At 40.8% G+C, this 23156-nt stretch overlaps 1 protein-coding gene across 9 annotated transcripts in view; it reads right to left on the bottom strand.

The window, feature by feature from the left end:
• The window catches only part of DAB1 (DAB1, reelin adaptor protein), a 455855-nt gene that overhangs the window by 419445 nt on the left and 13254 nt on the right, over window positions 1-23156 (bottom strand). The window contains exon 1 of one of the 9 annotated variants that reach the window (XM_026853566.1): window positions 20746-20844. The exons of the other annotated variants lie outside the window; for them this stretch is intronic. The gene's annotated coding sequence lies outside the window, so the exon portion shown is untranslated. Of the gene's footprint in view, window positions 1-20745; window positions 20845-23156 lie in introns of those variants that run through there. 9 annotated transcript variants of the gene reach the window in all.

The following is a 23156-nucleotide window of genomic DNA, read 5'->3' as shown; positions in this document are numbered from 1 at the left end:
CTAGACACATCAGGGGCATTTTAACTGAGTTCAAATGCGACCAGGTTCTGACCTACCACGGCATCAGAATGATTTGCAAAACCTTTCCACCTTGCCTTCAGCCCTCCTTGAACACACCACGGCTGACACACCACCATACATTATTATCACCTAGTTAATTTGAAGTTTAAAGCCAACTACAGGCTACCCAATTCATCGTTTGATTCCTGAATCTTCTGTGTGTGTTGGGTTAAACTGCACAGCTACCAGTGCTAAACCAAGTCAGACACTATTACCATACCCTTACTGTAAAGCAAGGAAATTCAGAACTATAATTAATTGCATGGCCCTTTATATTTTGACTTGCCAGAAGCCAAGCCAAGTGTCATAAAATGAGGAGCATGAACCAGCAAGACAGAAGAGGTGGATTTCTTCAAGCACAGTGCAGAAATCATACAAGAAATTATTTTCCTGGCTGTTTGATGACCCATAGCTGTATAGCTAATAATCATATTGATTCCCATGGGAAAAAACCCAAAACCCCAAAAAAAACTAGCACTGACTGAATTCTAACTTTTAACTTGTATCCTTTTCCTTGACATTATAAAGTGTTTATTATCAAAATGCTGATATACAAGTGGAAAACATTCTGTCTAATGAGTATGTGTATATTTGCTGGAGTCCCCAGGAGGTTTCTCCAAATGAGGTGCTCACTTCAATGAGCCCAACATGGTAATTAATAAACTCACTAAACAGACTCGTCTGCTCAAGAAAAGATGAACAGAACTGAAGGAAACCCTGCCACGAGGGAAGGGTTTTCAAAAATACTGCGAAGAGTACACAGAAGGGGAGACATTTTAAAAAAGAGAATGAGGGTTGCTAGTGAAAGATGAAGAGTGAAAAAGTGGTCAACAAACCAGAACTTTTCTGAGTGGCCAGACAGATTACAGGCTATGAACCAAAGGCATCAGAGCCTCCACACCATCTCATGCTCCATTCTGGACAGGCTGGGTGGTTTTGTGCTTAATCCTTATTTTAAAAGGTTACATTAGTGCTTATTGTATTTTGCCTGCTGTGAAGTTACGATTCCTCCCCATGAACTGTATTAAACTGATTTCTGTGTCTATTTAATATGCTGGTTTCTTTCTGGTTTTGTCGATAAATTGGATTCCTAAATTATATATAGCATTATTAAGCATCCCAGTCAATTATTAAAAAAATACATCAGTTATAACTATCAAAAATGTATTTGGTGCTAAAAGGACATTAACACATTATTGCTGGAGGAGTAATTTTTATTTGCTGTTTTTCCATTATGATGCACTGACCACGATACCACTCACAGTATGACTTAATTCATTTCCACTTAAGAAGAGGAAACAATTTTGCAAAATTAATGCAGCTCTCAATATCACAGGTTCTGTTATTGTACACAGGCCTGCAAAAATGGGAGTAACTGTCTGCTTTGATGACTTTTCCCTGCAATACTTTTTGGGGGTTTTCCCTCAAAGTTTTGGTGTATCTATAACTGCCATAAGGCATCATTCCACACCTCCTCCTCTTCATCTTCAGTCTGCACATGTAGTACTTGCCCAAGGGTTTGTGCTCAGCAGAGACTGCAAGAGGCCTCGCTGCTGAGGGTATCAAATCTCCTGGCAAATGTGGGAATGGCCTCTCTGCCTCCAGTTATTCCCAAGAATTTCATCATGTCTCTGGGCTGGCAATGCAGTCTATCAGCCAGAGAGAAACAGAGAGAAGGCTGATGGAAAGACCACTTAGTTTTAAGTTAATTGAAAACAAATCTTCTCAGGCAAGGGGACAGCTTCCCCATGGTAAGGGTACTCACTTGGGATTTGCAAAGCAAAAGGTTCAAGTCTCAGGTGTAACTGATTCAAGCCCTGCTTCCCCACAACAGACATTAATGCATCAACTACTGCTTCTGGGTGATGGTTCCTGTTCTCCACCCGGACAGGCTGCTCCTGGCTTCTCCACTCTCAAAGGCTGTAGCCAATCCTGATTCCAAAACCAGGCACTTTTATGAAGTCTCTAAAACCTATGACTGAAGAAATGTTTCTTACCAGCGACAAAGATCAGTTGCTGATGATGGATTTCACCTTTCCCTCTTTCAGCAAGTCATATGTGAAAGAAAACAGAAGGTGCAAGGGGACAGCAGCTCTTCTGTGCATGTGTGTTTTGTGTCACGGCACATCTCAGCAGTCAGAAAGCAAAACACGGTGTCACACTGATTTTTAAAAACAACCATTGTTAGTTTGGAAAAGCCTTTAATGCACCGAGCTGCCTAACACATAGGATGGCTCCAAACTATTGAAAGTCTCATTACTGCTGTGTAACACCACAACATATACTAAGAACACATGTAGTAATTAGAGACTGTCTACAATTATGACTACAGCAGAGGGGAAAGCAGACACAATGACATGCTGTACTATTTAAGTTGTCCATGAGGCTGTTGGTGAGAGGAAGATGCAATGCTGCCCCAACAACAGTTCTGGGAAGGGATGCCAAGTCTGTCAATTCCAAAATATTGCCCTCCCAGAAATAAAAAAAGAAACAACCAAATGTTGCTGCTGTTCTCAAATGCAGAGATACAGGTAATTTTCAAGACAACGAAGCCCAGAAATGGGAAAAATAATCCCTGTGCAAAGCCACAGGTTGCACTTAAGAAACAGGTGAAATTTCTTTCCCTCACCATTTGCACTGCAGAGTCCACACGGCTGCTGCCAGCACAAGATAACGCTCCACCCGCTCCTATGTGTTAGCTGCCTAATTGCCAGCTAAGTTTCCATCCTGAATCCTTCCCGTCAGTGCTGGCTGGTAATGATTGATGAAGCAGACAGCACACAGCTTGATTTCTTGGATGGCAGGTTGCTGTTGCAAAGCTGGCAGTTAAGAAAAATCTCGTTCTGAATCTTTAAATGGACCACATTCGATGAGGAAGTCATTGAGGGAGCAAGAATAAACATGAGGCACCAAGATGTAATATTGAAGAGTCTTGCATTTCATAGCATAAATACTCTTTTAAAAGCCCAGCTACAGATGGGCTTGGGAATACTCTCAAAGGAATTGCACAGTTGTGCAGGGGTGTTAACATAAGGCAGCTGCCTCAGTGGATCCAGGATGCATAACTAGTCTCAAACCTGAGGAAGGAGCTCCCCTCCTTTGGCTCTCTGTACAAACTCCAGACTAAATACTCTGCTAAATACACATGTTCGCTTTGGCAGGGCATATCACTTCCATCCTCCTCCTTAAAGACTCCTTTCGAACAAGCCGCAGGTCATTTCTGTTCTGTTTAAGTCAGGACAGAGGATAAGGGAAGGCCAGAAATAACATGTTCTTAATCCTAAATCTAGCACAAGGCAGCAGCACTTCAGAAGTTGCCAAACAGAGGGCAGGTGGCTGAGGAGAGGTGGCCAAGAGGAGCCGCAGAAGCACAATCTTGTCAGAAGCTGGTTTTAATCCTAAACACCAGCCCAGGGTTTACGGGTCAATCCGTACGGCAGGAGCTCTGCCTTTCAGGACTGTATCCCCTCCATCCTCTTCAGGTGAGCTGATCACAGACACGCTTTACAGCAATGCACGGGCATGCTGGCACTCATTAATGAAAACAAGGATGAGTGGGGGGAAAAAAAAATAAAACGGGAGAATGGACTTCAAGATAAAAAGGAAAAAACAATCACAAAGACAGCAGAGAAAACAGTGTCCCTGAATGCAGTCACCCGCAGTACGACTGAAGCACTTGACAATCTCCATATCCAGTTGGAAACAGTTCCCACACTCCTGAAACACACAAGCTGCAAAGGCAGCTGCTGAACCCAACGTTAGAAAACGGACCCCTCGAAATTTTGGAATAAACATCATTCTTTTCACTGGTGGAGTCTACAGCTTAGAGAGATGCTGGGGAACATCTTTGCTTTTCTGACACTCTTCTCAATTGGAAAAACATTTATCTTTGCTGCAATATGCTGAAAATCTTTACTGTGCTTCAGCCCCAGTCTTCATAATCAGATCTCACCCCGAAATTTCACAGCCAGCTCCCCAGGGAAGGAAGGTGGAGCTGCACGGACACAAAGAGACCATTTCCGTCTGGTTTTGAAGGAATGTGCTGAGAAACTGTCACCATGCGGGGTAGATAGCTTTGGATCCAACTCTATCATATCACGCATCTGGTGCTGAAGCAACTCTTCTAACTTTCTGCAATTACTGAGGGAGCCAGCAGACACCAATTTGGGGAAATGTAGTAGCATCCCCAGGAGCCTGCCAATCTGTTCCCCTAGGTGTTATTGGTGCTCACTCCCCAGGCTTCATCTCAGTCCTCTTTATCCCAAATTTCACTGACTCTCCTGACCCTTAATCTCTTTCCTCTGTACACTTTTCAGCTATTCCCTTAACCACACACATGCACTCCCCATGACATATATAATAAAAATCCAGCTCATAAAAACAGAGAAATAAAATTGAATGTTGAACTCTTGACATTTGCTATCCATTACTGTATTTGTATGCACTGTCTTTTCCCACTGCTCATTATCATTTGTCTCCATATCAGCCCTCGTGGTTTTTTAATCCAATTCTCACAGTAGTTGATACTTTATATAATCACATACTTTGAAAAGCTGGAGAATCTCAGCTTTTAATGTGAGAATCTCAGCTTTAGTCAAAGTGATTTTCTACCTGCTGGGTTTTGAAAGAGGGGTGCACAGAAGGGAGAGAAAATCCTGAATACATAAATTCTCAGGGGCTTAAATGACACAATGAGAAAGCTAGACCAAAAACTAAATGGAAAAAAAAAAAAATTAAAAAAAAATGTTTCATTTTAATGAAGTCAACTTTCTAAGCCAATCTCATGAGGAAACAGGCAGTAAGAGTGTGACCTACACAGCCTCTGCAGCTATATAGGGGACTGGTCAAGACTAACACTAATGTCAAGATTAGCAAATACTCTGTTTTAGGAAAGAGTACAACACGGCATTAAAACCTTCAGAAAAATCTTGGCTCTCTATGTAGACAGATGCGGGCAGAACTGTCTTTAAGCAAAACATTTTTCAAAGCTTTCCATGAGGCACTGAGGTGAATCTTTGTTTAAGTGTAATTGGATTTCCAATGGCAAGAGGTTCGGCCGTTCAGAAACCAGATAAAGGATGAGCTGGGGACATGGGGGAGAAAGTCCCCAGTCAATTGCTGTTTTCTGGGCAGTCGATTACTCATGAACGGGTCAGAGGACCGATATCTGTTGAAACCTCGTCTTCAGAGCTTAACAAGCAGAATTATTCTCAATTTGACATTTTTCTTGGTTTTGGAAAGTTTTTAAATTCTCCATCAAATCTCTGTTAGTGTCACAAAATGTGGTTTGTTATAAAATAATCTCGTTACAAGGTCTCTAAGGGTTCACAGCGTGCCCTAGAGTTTTCAGATGTCTTAAGTTATTCTCAAACATCACTTTTAAAGTCTGCATGTTAATAAAGTGTGATATATGAAATTTTCTTTGTAACTTTTACTTTGAGATAATTTCATATCTCCTTTCTGTTCAGGAAGCCATTGAGGGACTCATTTTAGCAATAAAGTCTGTCTTCTAATCCTAATGTGCTCAGGGAAATATTGGAATGGTTTTGATATGATAAATATTTATTTTTCACTTTTGCACAAAAAGAGCATTTCCATTCATTTGAAGCAGGAGTTATGAATCTGATTAGAAATTCCTAAGCAAATAGGCAGCTTCTAATTACCCACTTTTTGCATGTTATTCTGTTTCTCACTTCAGGCCTAAATGCCAGCCTATGAGGATACTTGCACCACCTTCTGAGACACATAACTCAGATATAGTTACCCGAAAAAAAGAAATATTTTTACATATCTGACAGCCTAACTGTATAAAGAAATTAATAAAATATTTACTTGCCCATTGATAACCAACTTGAGAACCTGCCACGTCGGTTAGACTCAGTGAAATGCCTTGAAACTTATCATGCCATGCCTGGTTTATAATAATATATTTTTTCTCCTCCATTGAACTCTAAAAAGTAATTATTGATAGTTACCCTGATCCTTTTGGCTCTGTTTTCCTAATCACAGCTTAAAAAAACATCAACATCATTTCTGTATCCAAAATTAATTCAATGTGTATGCTACAACTGCCGAAAAAGAGAAGTACACCTGAATCTACAGACCCTTTCACCAAGACCAAATATTTTATATCTGGATTGCATAAAATTAGCTCAAGGATGCTGTTGTCCTAGGACTGTAAAATATGTTCAATGCATCATGTTTTGAAGCTTTCCACTGACTATATCATAGCTGATATAGGTCATTTCAGATTGGACTTGAATTTTGAATATACGCATTAAAACGTAACCAGTCCTAGGGAAGAAAAAATATACCTGTGCTTCAAATGTGACAGCAAATGAAACAAACTCAATTTTTCATTAATAGAGAATCATTACTCAGTGAGATGTGGAAAGTCTAGAGGAAACTTGGGGCATACCTTCTGAAGGGCTAATCTGTTACAAGGACTTACAATTTGACAAGTGGCGTATGAAAACCATCCTTAAAGAATGTACTAGAGCAATAAATCTACTAACTCAGCAAAGCCGAAAAAGGTCACCAGCATTTAGCTATCCTGTGATGTCAGCTACTTTGCTGACATGACTCTAGATTTCAGGTTAAATTTAATATTCACAATTACTGATGCTTTTCTCATTAGTCTTCTTCTTTCCAATGAAGTCCCTGAATACAATTTTCAGATCTTTTGGTACTCAAGCAAGAGTATGACACACCAACATTGTGCTGGCCACACATATGAAACCTGCCTGTAAGCAAACGTGATCAGAGACTGGTCGGTCTCTAATGTTAAGTGGGAAAGACAATACCAAATAGAATAAGTATTTAATGATACCCATCTCCTCTTAACGATACCTATAGAGCAACTTCACACATTGTGGTATTGGCAGCAGATTCACAGAAAAGGTTATGAGTAAAAATTTTAAAAAGAGATGGATTTTCCTCCAGTTTGGCATCATCATCAGACATTAAGTACTGAAACTGATACACTGGATCAGTAAATGTTTTGTCATGATTACATCCACGTTGAGTCTTCCCCCTCACCACCCCCCCAACCCCAACAGTGAGACAGACACCAGGTAAAAGGTGCCAGAACAATATGTACAATCTGCAGAAGCATTAAGCAGACAAAGGGAAATCAAATAACAAGAGAAAAAGTAGAGATCATGATTTTCTTTAGGCATTCATTAATGTCTATTCAAATATAAATACTGAACAAAAATCCACATTTCATATCGCAGGAAAGTACACTTGTGCCAAATCCTTTGGAGATTTGGTTCAAGAACAGTTCATCCCTATCTGAAGATTTGCCTGAAATACTGCCAAAACCCACTAATGCTTTATATTAGCTGAAATAAAAGCTACTGTTGCAGAAGAGAGAAATGAAAAAGAACTTCACAGGACTCTGTTCCCACTCCCGTCTGTATATTCATGTACCGATCAAATCCAATTTGGTCTTTGCTTTTCTATCACAACTTCAACTGTGTCCACTTTGAAAAGCAGCACAATACACCAATGGCAGATTTCTTCCAAGTTATCTACACTGTAATCATCAGAGGAGATACCTCTGAATCTTCCATTTCTTTTCTAGGTTTTATTGGTGCCTTTCATGTCATCCACAGGCATCAGATTGTGAACGGTTCAGGAAAATTCCTACGTAATCCATGTTCTCAGCCTCTCCTCTCCCTTTTCTTTCCTACACGTGAACTCAAGGACTCAGATTTGCACACATACAGGACAAACATTAACATAAACAAATTCAGGTTTAGACTAAACCAGGAATCTGTCACAGAGAATTTTCTGTCTCTAGTGGAACAGATGAGGGATTGGGGCAAGGAAGAGATCTCTAAGCTAGGGAAGTCCCAAATACCATCGATCTCCACAGACCTTTGTTGGAGCGCAGCGAGCAGACCACGTGCAAGCCAACACTGGTTGTGCCCACGCCCCCTGCGCCATGCAGAGATGATGCTGATCAGCTCAGAGAAGTGATGGTTATGATTGCCATGGTATGACAGTACCTGGAGAAAGGGTGACAGTCTCTGAACGCACGGGGAGGAGAGGCCACCCCTCCTTCATGCAACAAGCACACTCATGCTGTAGGGTTACCCGATGTGAATGTCCTTGAGCCTCCATCATCCTCGATCACCAGTTGTCTATTTACCAGCAAGCTTCTCAAGGAGGTTCCTTCAACTCAGGCAAGTCTTTACCACTTCTAAACACACGCCTACAACCTCTTCACTCTGTTCTCACACACACTACTCTATCAACAGAAATATTCAAGCTCATTAGAGCAGGTTGTCAAAAGCACTTGCAAGAAGAGATTTTTGTACTTCAGAGGATTCTCCTCAGCTACCGGGTTCCTCTTCAAGAGAAAGAAGAGTAATACAAGTGTCCTGATTAACCTGGATTTCTGCAACATCTAACACTTGCAAACAGAATACTCACAAAAACCCTGTAAACTGAAAATCATTATCAGTCATTTTCCCATAGCTTGTTCTGGTTTCTTGTAAACAAGAACACTGGAGCAAACCGGACACATACATATTCATTTCCCAGCATGCTGAATTTATCACTGGAATATTGAGTACCAATTAACTAAGGGAGATGCAGAGACCTGCAGGACTGAAAGCCTGTCACCTATACTGGTCAAATTAGGGATCTACACTCCAACATACTCTTGGAAAGCAGAGGGAGGAAGTTTGCTGCTATCAATTTATTCAGGGTAATGAGAACAAAAGCTGACTGTGAGGAACTGCAGAAGGACCTTATGAAATGATACGACACATGAGATGGCAGATGAAATTCAATAGTGATAAATTTCAAAGATGCATGTGGGAAAAACAATCCTAACTTCACACATGAAATGACGGATTCTGAGCAAACCATGACTACGCAGGAGGGAAATCCTGGATTTACAATGGACAGATCATTGGAAATGTCAGCCCAGTGCTACCAGCGGTCAAAGGAAAAAAAGACAGCAGATCAAATGTTAAGAATTATTAGAGGAAAAGGAAACATATAGCATGGACAGGGCCTGCCTGTTCATGGACTTTCCCAGTATTGACACAAGGACCCCTTAAACCAAACTGGAACCAAGACCAAGACAAACAAACAAACAAAAAGTTGTTTTTGTACGTAACAAGAGAAGCTGTGGATGTCACAAGCCTACACTGCCTTAAGGTAGGTTAATCGAGAAGATTAAGTCCACTGAAGAAAAGTCTATTCATGCTTACTATCTACACAGAAATCACTCCTGGCGCAAAGTCCCCAAGCTGAAAACAGCTGGAGCCTGGGAAGTGTTAGAGGAGAAGCGTCATCTGTGCCTGCCCTGCTCATCCTCCCCTAGCCCATGGCCACCGCTGGAGATGGGATGCTGGGCTGGACCCTGTAAATGGGAATTAACAGAATTATCTGAAGTTCAGCTTTGTATCCCTTAGTAGGAATTTCATTTTTGATCTATTTTTAACCAAACATATGTTGAATTGGTAATTTTACATTTCTGGTTCCAGCGCTGCAGAATTTTGCAAAATGAATAAAAAGAATAAGAGAGGGAAATCATCAAAGACATTGCTCGTTCTAAGAAACGTATTGGCCTGACTTCCCACCACTCAAAAGACAAAGCTTACCAAGACTCTGGCTATCTACTTATTCAACTTTTGCCAAAATATCAGCTAAGGCTATTTTCAGAAAGTAAGCAAGTGCTATTTACACAACCACTCCAGCTCTTCCTTCCCATCATAATAACCCATGACACAGCCACGTGTGTGGTCAACAGTGTCCAGGCTCAGGGGGATGCTGGATGAAGCCAAGGAGCTGTGTGAAAAGGAGGGTTTGGAATAGCAGTAATCCAAAGCGATGGAATAGGAAGCTCACAGCAGCAAGTAGTAACGTGATAGCTGAATCCCACAGTGAGTTTGTGCTTCTGCTATCAGCGCTCTCTGCAAGAAATTCTGTTCCACACCACACTCCCCTGTGACAGTAATTTTGAATGCAAGACAGCTTTGTAGTACCTAATCCCATTAGCATGCTCCTGAAATCTGTAAGAGCAGAACTGCAGGACTGGCCCAGAGACAGCTCTCAAGCTCTGCCCCCGCCATGAAACAAATTCAGGTTCAATTGAACAGTCAGTCCTTGGTCCCTTAGGGACTGATTACATTATATTTACCAACGCTGAGTAATAGTTATGCACAACGGTAAAGCACCTAAAAATATTCAAATGAAAATACCTTGGAAAAAATATGTTTTCTTAATTTGGAAAAGTTCATGGATTTTTCCTTCTGTACTCTTTCAACCAAACTGGAAAAAACAAAGTGCTGATTACATTGTTTTCCCTACTTTCAATTTTCACTGAGCTCTTTTCCTACAGTCTCTCTACTATCTCTCCTTTTCCTACCAGGCTTCTTCAAAGGCAGGAATTGAAAAATATAAAGAAAAGAAATAATATAGAAAACAGAATGAGAAAAAAGGGAAAAACATTTTTTAAAAGTTTAGATAGATAAAAATGCTAGATATTTGAATTAAAATAGTTCCCATCTTTTTTTTTTTATTTTTTAAGGAAAGTTTTGTTTTACTAGACCACAGCAATTTTAGTAAAGGGGATGAGGTGGAACACATTTGCTTTGGACAGAAGCGTTCTCTGTGCAGCCAGGTTGGGTGTTTGCATCCTACGTTAGGTGATCCTCAACGACTGTGGCAACACCTGATCAGAAAGAACCCTACAAATCGCCTAGGGCAGCTGATGAGAGCATGTTCGATTAAATGGATTTCTGTCCAAGTTCCTGTTGCATGACAGTGAAACTGCTTTAACATTTTTGTAGATGTGTTTCTGTGCAAGAGAATGAAGCAGATGTTTTCTATCACAAACTGTAGGCTGGTGGCTAAGGTTTAGGTCTGGGAGATGGCTGAGCATCAGTCAACATGACACAGAATGAAGAATTCCACTGGAAAACCGGCAGTGCCCCCGCCAGTCGCACCCATTTCACATGATTCAGCAACGGACGTAGTAACAATTCAATTTTAGCTAAAATGATTTTGTTTTTATTGAATTCTGGAATGAAAACAGGTTTTATATCTTAGAGAGATGCCACGAAATAGAATAAGCAGCTTGTACTCCACATCCCCTCAGACATCCAGTACCTCAGTGCAGAGACAACAGGTTGGCAACAGGGAACCTTTCAGATTCCAGAAATATGCAGCACCTCTTCATGCCCATTTGTGTTTTGAGGACAGCTAATTGAAAACAAAAAAAAAAACCAAAATCCCACACCATTAATTAACAACAATTAGAGATTGGAGTTTAATAAATTTCAGTGGTTTTGTTTAGCCTTTTGAAACACCGTCACTGCATTTCTCAAGTAGGAAACATTACCCAAATGATGTCTATCAACTGTGTATCAGAATGACTAGGTGACTGAAGTTTCTCAAGAATTTCATTACACAGTAAATCTTAATGAAATGCAACACTGGCTGTGATATAACAACTACTGCAAAGGAAAAAATACAGCCTGGAAACTTGACATGCTGATCCCTACTCAGCTCCCATCTCCGAAAGGAGGCACTTTTGGCAGTCGCCCAGTGGAGCTCCCCCAGCTTTCCTAATTTCCCAGTCACAATACTATGTGGGATTTCACTGCTCTGGCAGTGTTGCTGTTCTGTACACTCCTACCAAGGCCTTTGGTCCATGCCCAGTTTTTTACAGCATCTTCATAACTTCTTAATAGAGCCCCATTCCTCCATGCAGAAACAACAGACTCTGCGTGTAATATCAGATACACTTGAAGCAGGGTTCCAGCTTCATGTCAAGAGTCCTCTACCCAATTAATAACACCTAATTATCCCTCCAGGTTAGGCGGATTCAATGGACAGCTAAGGACACAGCTATCACCAGAACTATGCAAAAGGAGGCGTATCATGTAGGGTGGATGAGGGCACTGGTACGTTCTGTGGTCCCTGCCAAGGAATTTGAGACTTGAGACCTATCATGCTGCTCCAGGCAACAGGACTCCATGAAACTTCATGCTGTCTACACAGGGACTACAGACACAGGCCAGGGCATGGAGCACACTCATCTTCAAAACACTCCGAAACAATAGCACAAAACCAGCAGATTGTGCACTCCAAGGACAGCTGAGCTAATGCACACCCCCTACGGAGACCCATCTCCCATCAGTTCATGTTTGCTCCCCACCTGCACAACCTTTATTCATCACTGAAGGCCTTGAAACTGCATACTGCTTGCACTGCTAAGCCATGTTAAATTTTTTTTTGTTCTTCAAGAAAAGTTTTTGTCTATGAGACCATAGATATTCTACTTCACATTTCATATTTTCTTGCTTATTCAATGCTGGAAGTAGAAGCATCTATTGGGACTTCTGTTCAACTTTGCCTCTCTTTTTCCCCTCCCTCACAAAACCCCATTAAATATTGTTCCTTTAAAAACATAAATCCAAGATAGGAATTATTTGAATCACCTGTTCCTCACCTGCTGGCGGCCCCTGGTAGAATTGGGGGCTGTGTTATCTTTCATTTATTCATTTCTTATTTTAGGGCATAAGCAATAAGAATCACCACAACCCATAACATCAGCAGTATTTGAGTCTAACTTGCCTGACACTTGTATTTCAGGAGAGACGCAACATTCAGAAGTGATTTATTGGAGCTTTGAAAAACTAAAGGGGTTAAAACTGGCTATTCCCACGATGGAATGTCATGCTGACAGAAAATGTTTTGAAAGGATGATTTAGAGAAGCAAGGATGCCTTGTAAATCAGTCAGTATTTGCTTCCTGGTGAGACTTCAATGCTATCTCTTTCTCCACAAAGTTGTCTCTGAGGTCAAGACTCTACCTTGCTTGGGTTTGGGAGCCATGGAGCACGTTCAGAAGGGCTGAGCAGAGCACAGGCAACAATGAGGCTTTCTAACAGCCTCTGCTTTCCCAAGCTAATGTCCAGCAGCCTGGCAAACACAGCCACTTATAGGTAAGACAGCATCTCTGATAGCATTTCCCTCCCATTACTTCCTTCTGACATACCCTCCTGTTGCACTCAACTACAGACCACTTCAAGAACATTTTGCAAAACTTCTTACTGTACTTACAGGTCTTTGTTCCTGGTTTTGTCTGATGAAAAGTATTCAAACAGCTGCAGAAATATACTCAGCATGAAGCTAATTCCCAATGTAAAGAGGTATCAGGGGTGGGACATGACCCAAGCGACAGCTTATGGTCAGCAGTTCATTATCAGCCACCTTTAACATGCAGATAATGCCCAGAGAGCACAGGTGTAACCTCTCCTCAGATACTTATACAATGGGCCTTAAACCAGCCACTTCAAACAGCGTGGAAATCATCAGGAAGAATTAGCCATGCGGTTCGGAGAAAATGCATCAAACCATATACTTCAACAGAAACGTTAAAAACAGTTAAAAATTTTAAAAACCAAACAACCAAACAAAAAAACCCTCACACAAACAGAAAGACATCCTCAGTTAAACTCAATTACAGGACACGACATTTCTTAGTGAGTCAGACTGAGCAATTAGCCAAAACCACCGCAGAATAAGTCGTTTCAGGCAGTTCACCTGCTCCTCAGACTTTAGCTTTCTCAGTTGTGTGTCATTTTATAATCATATTTGCCTAATTTCCAAATTTGTTTTTCCAACTGACTACCTAAGAAGCAGCATAACAGACTGTAACGAAACAGCTGTGAAATGAACATAATAAATCAAAAAGCAAATCTTTATTTACTTTCTCTTCCTTTCCAGTTCTTTAACCTACAGCAGTCCTAGAATCTGCCTGCAAAAAGTAGATAAAACAATACAGACAACCAACAAAAATACCCAACAAAAAAAAACCGAGGCAGTTTTTATGGATGACACTCCTTTCACAGCACAAATCCTACTGTTTTATACAGGGGTTCTAGAGCAGCAAATCTCCAGAAGACATTAACCATCTCTAATGGAAACATAAAAATATTAAACTCTTATGCAAAGCATGTTTGTGACTTTTTTAAAAAAAATATATATTTATATAGCTTCATTCACTTAATATGTTTTTGAAGCATTCAAAATCTTGCAGTACTACAAGATAATGGCCTATATCCAGAAGGGAAAGAAAAAAAAAAAAAAAAAAGCTATATATCACTCAGCTAACATTTCTTTTCTGTTTTGTGATATAATTCACTATACCTACTTAGCTCCCTTTTGGAGCCAGAAAGGAAATACTGTGAAGAATCAGAAAACAATAAAAATGAAATGAAAACAAAGGGAAAAATCACTTAAATGAAAATAGAAAGATGACACATTTGAGAAGTATGGAACCCTAACATACCAAATTAAAGATATTTGTAAGGAACAGAAGAAAATGCTCCATCAGACATAAGCAGTTTGAGGTTCCCAACGTCACATGAAACAAAAGTTCAAGGATATACATCCAGGTAACTACTGATAAAATTAGGCCAACTTTACTCTGCTTTTGCTGCAATTAAGAGAAGTGGCTTCTTCCATGTTGGACTGCTGGCAGCTGTGAAATTTCTGGTGCCAGATGATCTTATTAACAAACTGAATTCACATATGAACCTCCTCTTCGGGCGCTCAGACCATCATCATCTTCAGACCAAGCTACAGCTCAGGGAATTTCGACTTTATACAATAGTCACATTTTTTAATAGTAAAAGCTGCTGTCGTCTCTGTTCCTAAAATGGATTTTGTTGCTATTACAAATTGAATTTCTGGTTGGTGGCATTTATTTGATTATAAATTTCAGAGGCTATTTTCTTTCACGCTTTGAGTCTACGCCTGCTCAACCTAATACATTTCCATGCCACAGAGCTGACTGGAGCAGCTTTCAACCAACGCGTGAAGCAGCCTAGTTCGGTGAGTTTACAGAGATGTGAAGAAGCAAAGAAATACAGAAAAGTTTGACGTGTGTTGGAGGAGCAGGCAGGGTTGGTCTAAAACACCATTTACCACAAATCTGCACTTTTTTAGCAGGCTTTTGCTGATAAATATCAGCTTAATCCTAAAACTGGATGCTTCAATTATGGGATTAACGTCAATCGACCACAGAGTAACAGAAAGTAGAACTGCTTTCCGTACAGAGCTACTAAATCAGCGTCTATTGCTGGTTCCACCGAGGCAGGCTGGCTGCCCTGCAGGGAGATGCTCAGTTTCCCATGCTGGAAGTAAATAGTGACTTTTTAAACAATAAAAGCATGGGATTCATTGCAAAGTCTTTTAATATGACCTGAGTGCTTTGGGAGTGAAATGCAAGGGGGTGCAGAGCCCACCCCTATCCACTGCCCCTTCAAAAAGACAGACATGAGAGGAGATAACCTAAAAGAGGGTTTGCCAGCACTGGAGCTCAGCATCCTGCAGAAGCCAGGTTTTTAAAATCCTCTTTTTATTCTTGAAACAAAGATCCTCCTCACAAGTGAGTATTCCAAAGATACAACTCAGTGAAACAATAAATCAGTCAAAAAATGCAGAGAAACTACAGTAAGGCCACAGAGAAACTCTCTCTAGAAAGTGATTCCTTATGCTTTGGGGCCATGGACTCACCAACCAACAGAAAAAAATGGAAAAGTGAACTAGAAAAGCTGAAAAAAACTCAAATAAAGTTGGGGGTTTTTTTTTAATTAAGGAAGTGAACAGTGTTCCCCATATCAGCCATTTTTTCTCTTTTTTATTCCATCTGTTGGAAATGGAACTTATTTCCTACCAAAGCATGGGACCCCAATGCATCGGGCATATTTGTTGGCTGGATCCTTAGTCAAAACAACATACCACTGCTGCACACTATCCAAACATTTTGCCCAGGAATATAGCATGTGCTACAGACATACAATAGATCACGTTAGTAATAAGAGGCAAAGTACAATTCAGATGCTATCCTGAGGAAATTTAATAACCCAGAATTAGAAAAGTCTAACTCATCTGACAGCGCTTCTTTGAAAAGATATATTATGAGCTCAGAAAGTAGACCCACGCTGCAAGGTTCTAAAGACTCTTACAAGGATGAATCCACATACTGAGAATTTCAAAGCTGACTGTGAAAGTCAAATACACAAGTCCCACCAAAAATCATGGTGAAAGGCAGGCGGGATCCCCTGGCTACCTTCCCAAACCCAACCCAACCCTCCTGCACTGCCTAATTCTGGCAGCTGTGGTTCAGCTTCATACTTCAAAAAGCAGTCAAAGGCACCTTTCAGAAAGAAAAAAATAAGCCCTTCAAGCCCTACTCCTTTACTTGCAGGATATTAACATCACAAAGATGCCTCGGACCTTTTGGGGAGTGCCAAGCTGCAGTGGGGAGGGTCAGGTTTGCCTCCGAATCTCTGGGTGAGCTCCCTACGCTGGAGTGTGAATGGATGTACAAAGACAGGCAAGAGCCTTTACTGTGCTGAATATGCATGTGATGTCTCCTAAAGTGCATGACAATAACGAGCTTGCACAAGCTATAGTAAATTAATTCAATAGCTAAATGAATTTACTGTCCTACAGAGATACTGGAGTGGTGAAAATGGATAAGCAATGTTGCTTATATTTTTACCCAAAGAAAAAAAATAAGAAAATCAGTTGGAGGGGAAAGGAACATGTTGGAGAAGACAGATTTTCACAAATATTTGTATTTGAATTGCTGATGAACTCTTCCTGCTGTTATTTTTATTAATGTTTTAATTATATATGCAATACACTTCATGAATAACTGAAAATATATAGGAGCTACAACATTTTACAAGCTAGAGAGACAGTTATATAGCCAACTTCAAATATACTTCCTTTCTGTTACGGAAACAAAATGCACTGGGACCGTGACCTTTTATGTAATATATTTAACAGTGAGTATGTGATAGAGTAGTTCTCCTGAGCTCCTGCTAAAACTGATGTTGCCATTTGTAGAGCAGTATTTCACTCCATGTCTCCAGATTTTTTTTTAAGATATACCAGTCAACTGAAAACACAATGAATATGGAATGGGGCAGCAAGTTTTTACTGGGACATTATAAGTTTTAGGATATGCTCGAGACCTCACGTACTGTGACAACAGCTCATTATTGTAAAAACACCTCTAAAATGAGCAAAATCTTAAATATCCACTGTGCAGGGACATGGTAAGGCAAGTCTTTCCGCAGTGAGCAAAACCAGAAGCCCTAATCATAATGCTACAAATGCATACACCAAAACAGTATTTTGAGAACCAGTTCAATACGTAGGTGAGTTAGAGACAAACCTTAGCAAAACAGCTGAGTACATTCTTCCTGAGCCTTTAGTCCGCCCAAAGCGGTCCAGTTGGCTTTGGAATAAACAGAGAGCGACTCCATCCCATCAACCAGATGGTGCAATAACCCCAATGTGCTTAACACCCAAGAACAATTAGACCCACAGTGCTCTCAGCCAGTCTTCCCAACCTTGTCTTAATACACAAGGTATTGCTGTGTTCAGGACACCGACCCCATTTGAGTTGCAGGCCTTGAGGTCTGCTGGAGACTTACTGCATTGACCCTTCTGAACAGCATATAATGAAATCTTTATTATCATTTTCTTTCAATTCACAGTGCTAAAAAAATTCGTCAGCTGCTTTAAAATGGTCTCTGTTTTTCTGGCCCTGCTTCTGGCAATCTTAGGAGCTGTCATCACTGTAGGAGCAGCCTGCTTGATAAGATTATAATTTTGTTTACATTGTGCTATAGGATGCCACGCTGAGTACAGCGCAAGGAAAAAGGCAATCGACAGCGTGCAATGTGCATTTTCAGTAAAACGTGAGGTATCTTCCTTTATGCCTTCCTCAGAACTGATGATTTTGGCTGATGTTTTTAAAGGTAAAGAAAAAAAAAATGGGTTTAATGTATTTCTTCACTGGAATGTATCGCAGTAAAACCTGTAATGGCCTTTTTTGGCACCAAACCGAAAATATACAGTGTTCAGAAAACAGCTATTTATTGAAGCAGGAAATGCAATACTGAGACTACAAATCACTTCTTCCATATAGAAACCTGGGAGTAAATCTGGCTAACGCCTACCTCTCTACCAAAGGTTAAGCTCCCAGTCTCAAACTAGGAGCAGCCAATTTTCATTTGCTGTGTGGTGGCAAGTTAAAGGCCTTACTGCATCTCATTTTCATCCTCCGTAAAATGGAGATATAGCCACGTATTTTAAGATAGGGTCACGAAGCTCTCCTAGTACACGAGACTGTAAATCTACGAGGGAAGTGTACCAATATTTTTACAGCAGTCAGTTGGGTTAGTTTTAATTTGTGTTTGATTAGCAAAGTGCTCTGGGCCAGACTCACAATACTCACAGAATTCCCGATGCAGCAAGGAAAAATTTAACAATTATAATGGTAGTAATATGTATTCAGTCTTAGCCATTAGCTGTTGGGAAAATGGGTCAACAATAACATAGCTATATAACTAAAGGATTTCTCCATCACACATTTAAATGCTGCAGTAAAGGGCAGCAGGGAACATGAACCAGATTCCTATTACCTTTAGCATGATCACTGCTATTTTTCCCTTCTCAGTAAGTGAAATATTTTTATATACCTTTTTCTAACTCTCTCCAGAAATTAATTTCTCAGCTCTGTTCCATTCTCTCCTTCCTACAAAAGGTCAACCAGAGCTGGAGTACGTGGTCCCAGGAGCAAAGTTGAATCTAGGACTTTGCACTGGAAGGAGAAGTGCTGCACAGCTTTGTCAGGTCAACCAAAAGGCAACATAACGAATCCTTAAGCAGTGGAAGTGCACAGAATGGGTATTTCATGTTAATAATTGATGACTTACTAAGAAAGCTTTACTGAGTGGTTTTACATCCAAAGTCATCACTGTTAAGCACCATCGGTAGGTAGGAAGCAAGACCAGGAGGTGTGAGCTTCTGTGGTACCCTTGCAGGCTGCTGTGGGGGAGGTAAGTACACAGATGCTGTTAAGAAAGCGAGGGGTCTCTGTGTCCAGTCACCCCCACGCACTCCGGGAGAGCAGGGCTGCTCCTCTGCCTGGCCAGCAGAACGGAAAACTCCATCTCAGAGTTTGACAAGACAAATTGTGAAATTTATCTTTCTCAGCCTGGATTGTCCTCCATGTAACGGGAACAAAAGGCGATACCAACAAAAGAAAAAACGCCCTTTTTGAGGATAGAAAAGGAAGTAGTCATACATCAATATGCTAAATCAGTGCACAACACATCACTTGGGTCTGGAGGCTCAGCTCAAGCCTTATTGACCCAGAAAGACAGTCACTGCACAAGACCTTGAAGCACAGCTGAGGGCTTAAACAGCAGCACCTGCAACCACCAAAGAAAGGGAAACAAAAGCACAAACATGAAATGACTCTGCTTTGCTAACATAAAGTGCCCAGCTTTAAGTAGCTCAGGCAAAATTTTTAAAGAGCACATTATTGCAGATGGCAACAGTGTTTTGTTACTTGAGGACAATTGGAAGTGTCAGAATTTATGAAGGTATGAACGTCAAAACATTATTTCTTCATTAATGGTATCAAAGCCTGCGGTTGGCTTAATGGTCACAGTTTTAAGGATTCATCAATGTCATTCATTTGAAGGCTGCCAAGGTACACATGTAATTTAGTCTGATTGTTTAGAAACATATTTCATCTAATTCCTGTTGTTCAATAGTAGAGTCAGGTGGTTTTGGCTCAGTCTGCTTTTCCTAACAACTGGAGACAATAGTAACATGAATTATACCTTACTTCACCCATTCAAATGCAGAATGACTTAAGACACGTTGATGAGCAAGAAATTGCTGAGATGAAAGCACCAAATTTCATGTTTGAGAAGCCTGAACCTCCCGTTTGGAAGTACCAGGACACTTCCGTGCAGCTGCAAATACAACGTATTGAATTATTTTGTGAAGTGAGGTAAGGAGAAACTAAAATCAGCATTTACCATGTGTCAGCAAATAGTGTTGCAGACATCATGACTAGAAATCCAGTCATTCATAATGATACCCTCTTGCTTTAATTGATTTAGCATTTTCAAGCTGATGGTTGCATATTGCAAAATTAGGGCTACATTCTGGCTTTGTTCCCAATGAAGTAGCATGACCCGAGCCAAGAAGCAAGAGGGGGATGTGTAGGAATGTACCTTCAAACACAGCATCAGTCTGTCTTCACCGACAGCATACACAGGAGAGGCACCAGTAACAGCATGTTTCACTATCAGCATTTTTTACTAGGTGCAAGAATGTACACACAGAGGAAGATTCACAGCTGCATACATGCAAAACACCCTAATGAAACTTGTGTCTACCAACCGTATGCGCTAGGAAACCACAGCAGAAAAAGCCCCACCAAAGTGCAAGTTACTACAGCAACAGAGTGGTGTGAAGCCAGGAGAGCACAAGGCAAAGCTCCTAACCATTATCTCAAAGGATACTGGAAAAACAAAGGGAAGTACGTGTAATTGAAAAGGCAACTGGATGCCCTCCCCGAAACACACACTAGGACAGTGCATCTTACTGACACTCGCAGCCAGACAGATATGTGAATGCAAACATAAAGCAGACAGAAGTTATCGACTGTGATACAGTGGAAGTGGGTCAGGTGCAACCATTCCACTCCCCACGCCATTGACTACACACAAAGCAGATGGCTTGCCACAGATGCACAGATAATTTTTCGGACCAAAATCAACACACCAAATTATCCTCCAAACCAATGGCAACTGGAGGACACGCGAAATGATACCTTCGAAGCCAGCTGGCAGACGCCATCCTGGGCCTGGATGTGATCAGTGGCACAATGGGCACACAACTTTGCTTCCATCTGGTGTGGCTGGCAACGGTGGAGGTCGACACACAAGCTGAAGGAAGAGAGTGGTGCTAAGATGAAGCGGTTGACTGATGACAAGGGAGAATTGAATGTTGGGGAGGAGGGGGTGGGGAAGGGGGGAAATAACCTGCAACAAATCAAGTGTGGCTGCATAGATGTGTGTCTCTTCAGCAGACTCAATCAACAGCGAGAGGGTGACAGAGATACTGAAATGGTTAAACAAATAGCTTCACGTCGGCCTGCCCAGAGTTACGATGAGATGGATAGATGCAACTAAGAACCACTGACCTTAACAACACAGAAAGAAGTGAGTGGTCTGGAAAATACATCAATAAGCCAAATACACACCAGAAGATACATACCAGTATGCACTATGATTTGCATGCTAATCCATAAAGCCCAAGGTAAATGAACAGGGAAACGAGTAGTCTAAATGAGAGAAATGTCAGTACCACAAATTGCATTGTGCATAAATGGTGAATAGAGGGACCCCCAAAACCCCCACCAGAGTCCTCAATCTCCGACTTGTCAGTGTGATGTATCTTCAAGAAAAAAAACCTCTCACCGGATCTTTTTTCTGCCTTACCTCTCATTTCTCAATCATCACACTGAGAACTGATCCTATCTTCAGTCAATGAATACTCCTTATACATTACATTTTCAAACAGCGACCTTCAGATTTTATCTGCACCTGACGTAGGCCCTTAGCAGGAGTTGCCAGAAACTTCTACAGAATCACCTCTTTATCTTTTTTAAGTCTTCCACTGCAATGCCTTACAAAAGGCTTCGTACAAGGGGCACGCAGGGACGGTTGCCATGCTGAGATCACCCATTCTCAGAGTGATTCATTTTGACCGTTTGTTTACACGCGTCCCTATAAGCACATCAAACACCTCTCATTTTCCTAGACTCCCAGTGGGGGGGGAGACTTTATTTTCTTTTAATATTTATATACAATAAGTACAACAAAGTCCTGTTCCATAATGAAGGTTCATATGCATGATAGCAAGACAAATAATAATAAGCTGCGGGATTTCAGAGTACAAAAACCAGTGTGCCAACAAGTACTCCAATTCGACAGTGACTTGCTTTTCTCACGCAGGGAGCTTTAGCAGAAAGCCTAAAATGGCAAGATGCCAAAATTGAGCTACTCAGCACGAAGGCATGTTTCCTGCACATCATGATCAGCAGCGGTAGCTGTGAAAAATCAGAAGTCAAGAGGCATAGTCCAGCCGTAAAATGCTTAATGAAGAAAAAGGGGGAGGGCAGGACTTACAAGTCAAGGTTACCGTCCAACATTAACAAAAATAGGAGCACATCTTGGCACCTGCATCGCCGTACCCTCATAACTCTCTTCCACCGGTCCAAGCACCAACCTGTTCCTCTCCACCATCAATTTCTCAGTTTATCTCAACAGTCTGACTGAAAAACCTGCCTTAATGTTTTTTAAAAGCTGTTGATCACTGTAATGTCTATTAACAGATTGTTATTGTCCACAGTCACCATTTAGAGCTGCCTTCTGACTGGTTGGACACCAAGTCCCACAAAACCAGACTGCTCATCTGAGAGGTGTTCAGACGATAAAGAAAACACTAAAAAGGCATGTGTTCTCCCAGGGCAGTTCTTTTGCCCACTGACTTTTAAAAACATGCAAAAGTTTTCTTTTGTTGTTAGGCGTAAGCAGCTTACTGAAGGCAAATGTGCTTGTTTTCTGCCAACCATTCAAGTTGCTGGTTTTGTTTGGAGGAAAGAGAGAGGATTATCCAGCTAAGGTTGGATAATCACAAATCTTAGGGAGGGTGATTTTTTTGTGAAAAGGGGGGAAAAATGAATATTGGCCTGATATAAATATACTTACCTTTTTTAATTATTTCCCCACGGAGCTTCAGATACAATAGGATTAAAATGTCGGCACATGAAATCTATACTCAAGTGTCTCTCTCAAGGTCTCATATGTAAACAAATCTTGAGATCCTAATTCACTGTCTCCTAAGTGTGTTTAGGTCTAGAAGGCAGCCAAGAACACGACACAACAGGAAGCATCCTGTTAAGAAACACGCAGAGTGTTTAGAAGTGAGATTTCTGAAGATCTTCACCAGATGCACCAGTGTAAAAAAGCCATTAACAGACGTAGCTAAAACCTTTCACACAATTTCACTCCAATTTATCTTTCATTTTTTAAAAGATGCATTTTAGCTTGTGAGCAATGTTTACTTTTCAAGTAAGAAGCAGCTGAATTTTCATTTTTATATCAATTTCTAATTTATTTTTTATTAGTTTTTCATCAAAATGGTCCCATGAGCATGGGGCAAAAAAGCAAGCAAAAT

Source organism: Athene cunicularia, assembly GCF_003259725.1.
Source record: "Athene cunicularia isolate RWA chromosome 8 unlocalized genomic scaffold, athCun1 chr8_part1, whole genome shotgun sequence".
Classification (NCBI taxonomy): Eukaryota; Metazoa; Chordata; class Aves; order Strigiformes; family Strigidae; genus Athene; species Athene cunicularia.
This window is presented reverse-complemented; position numbering and strand designations above follow the sequence as displayed.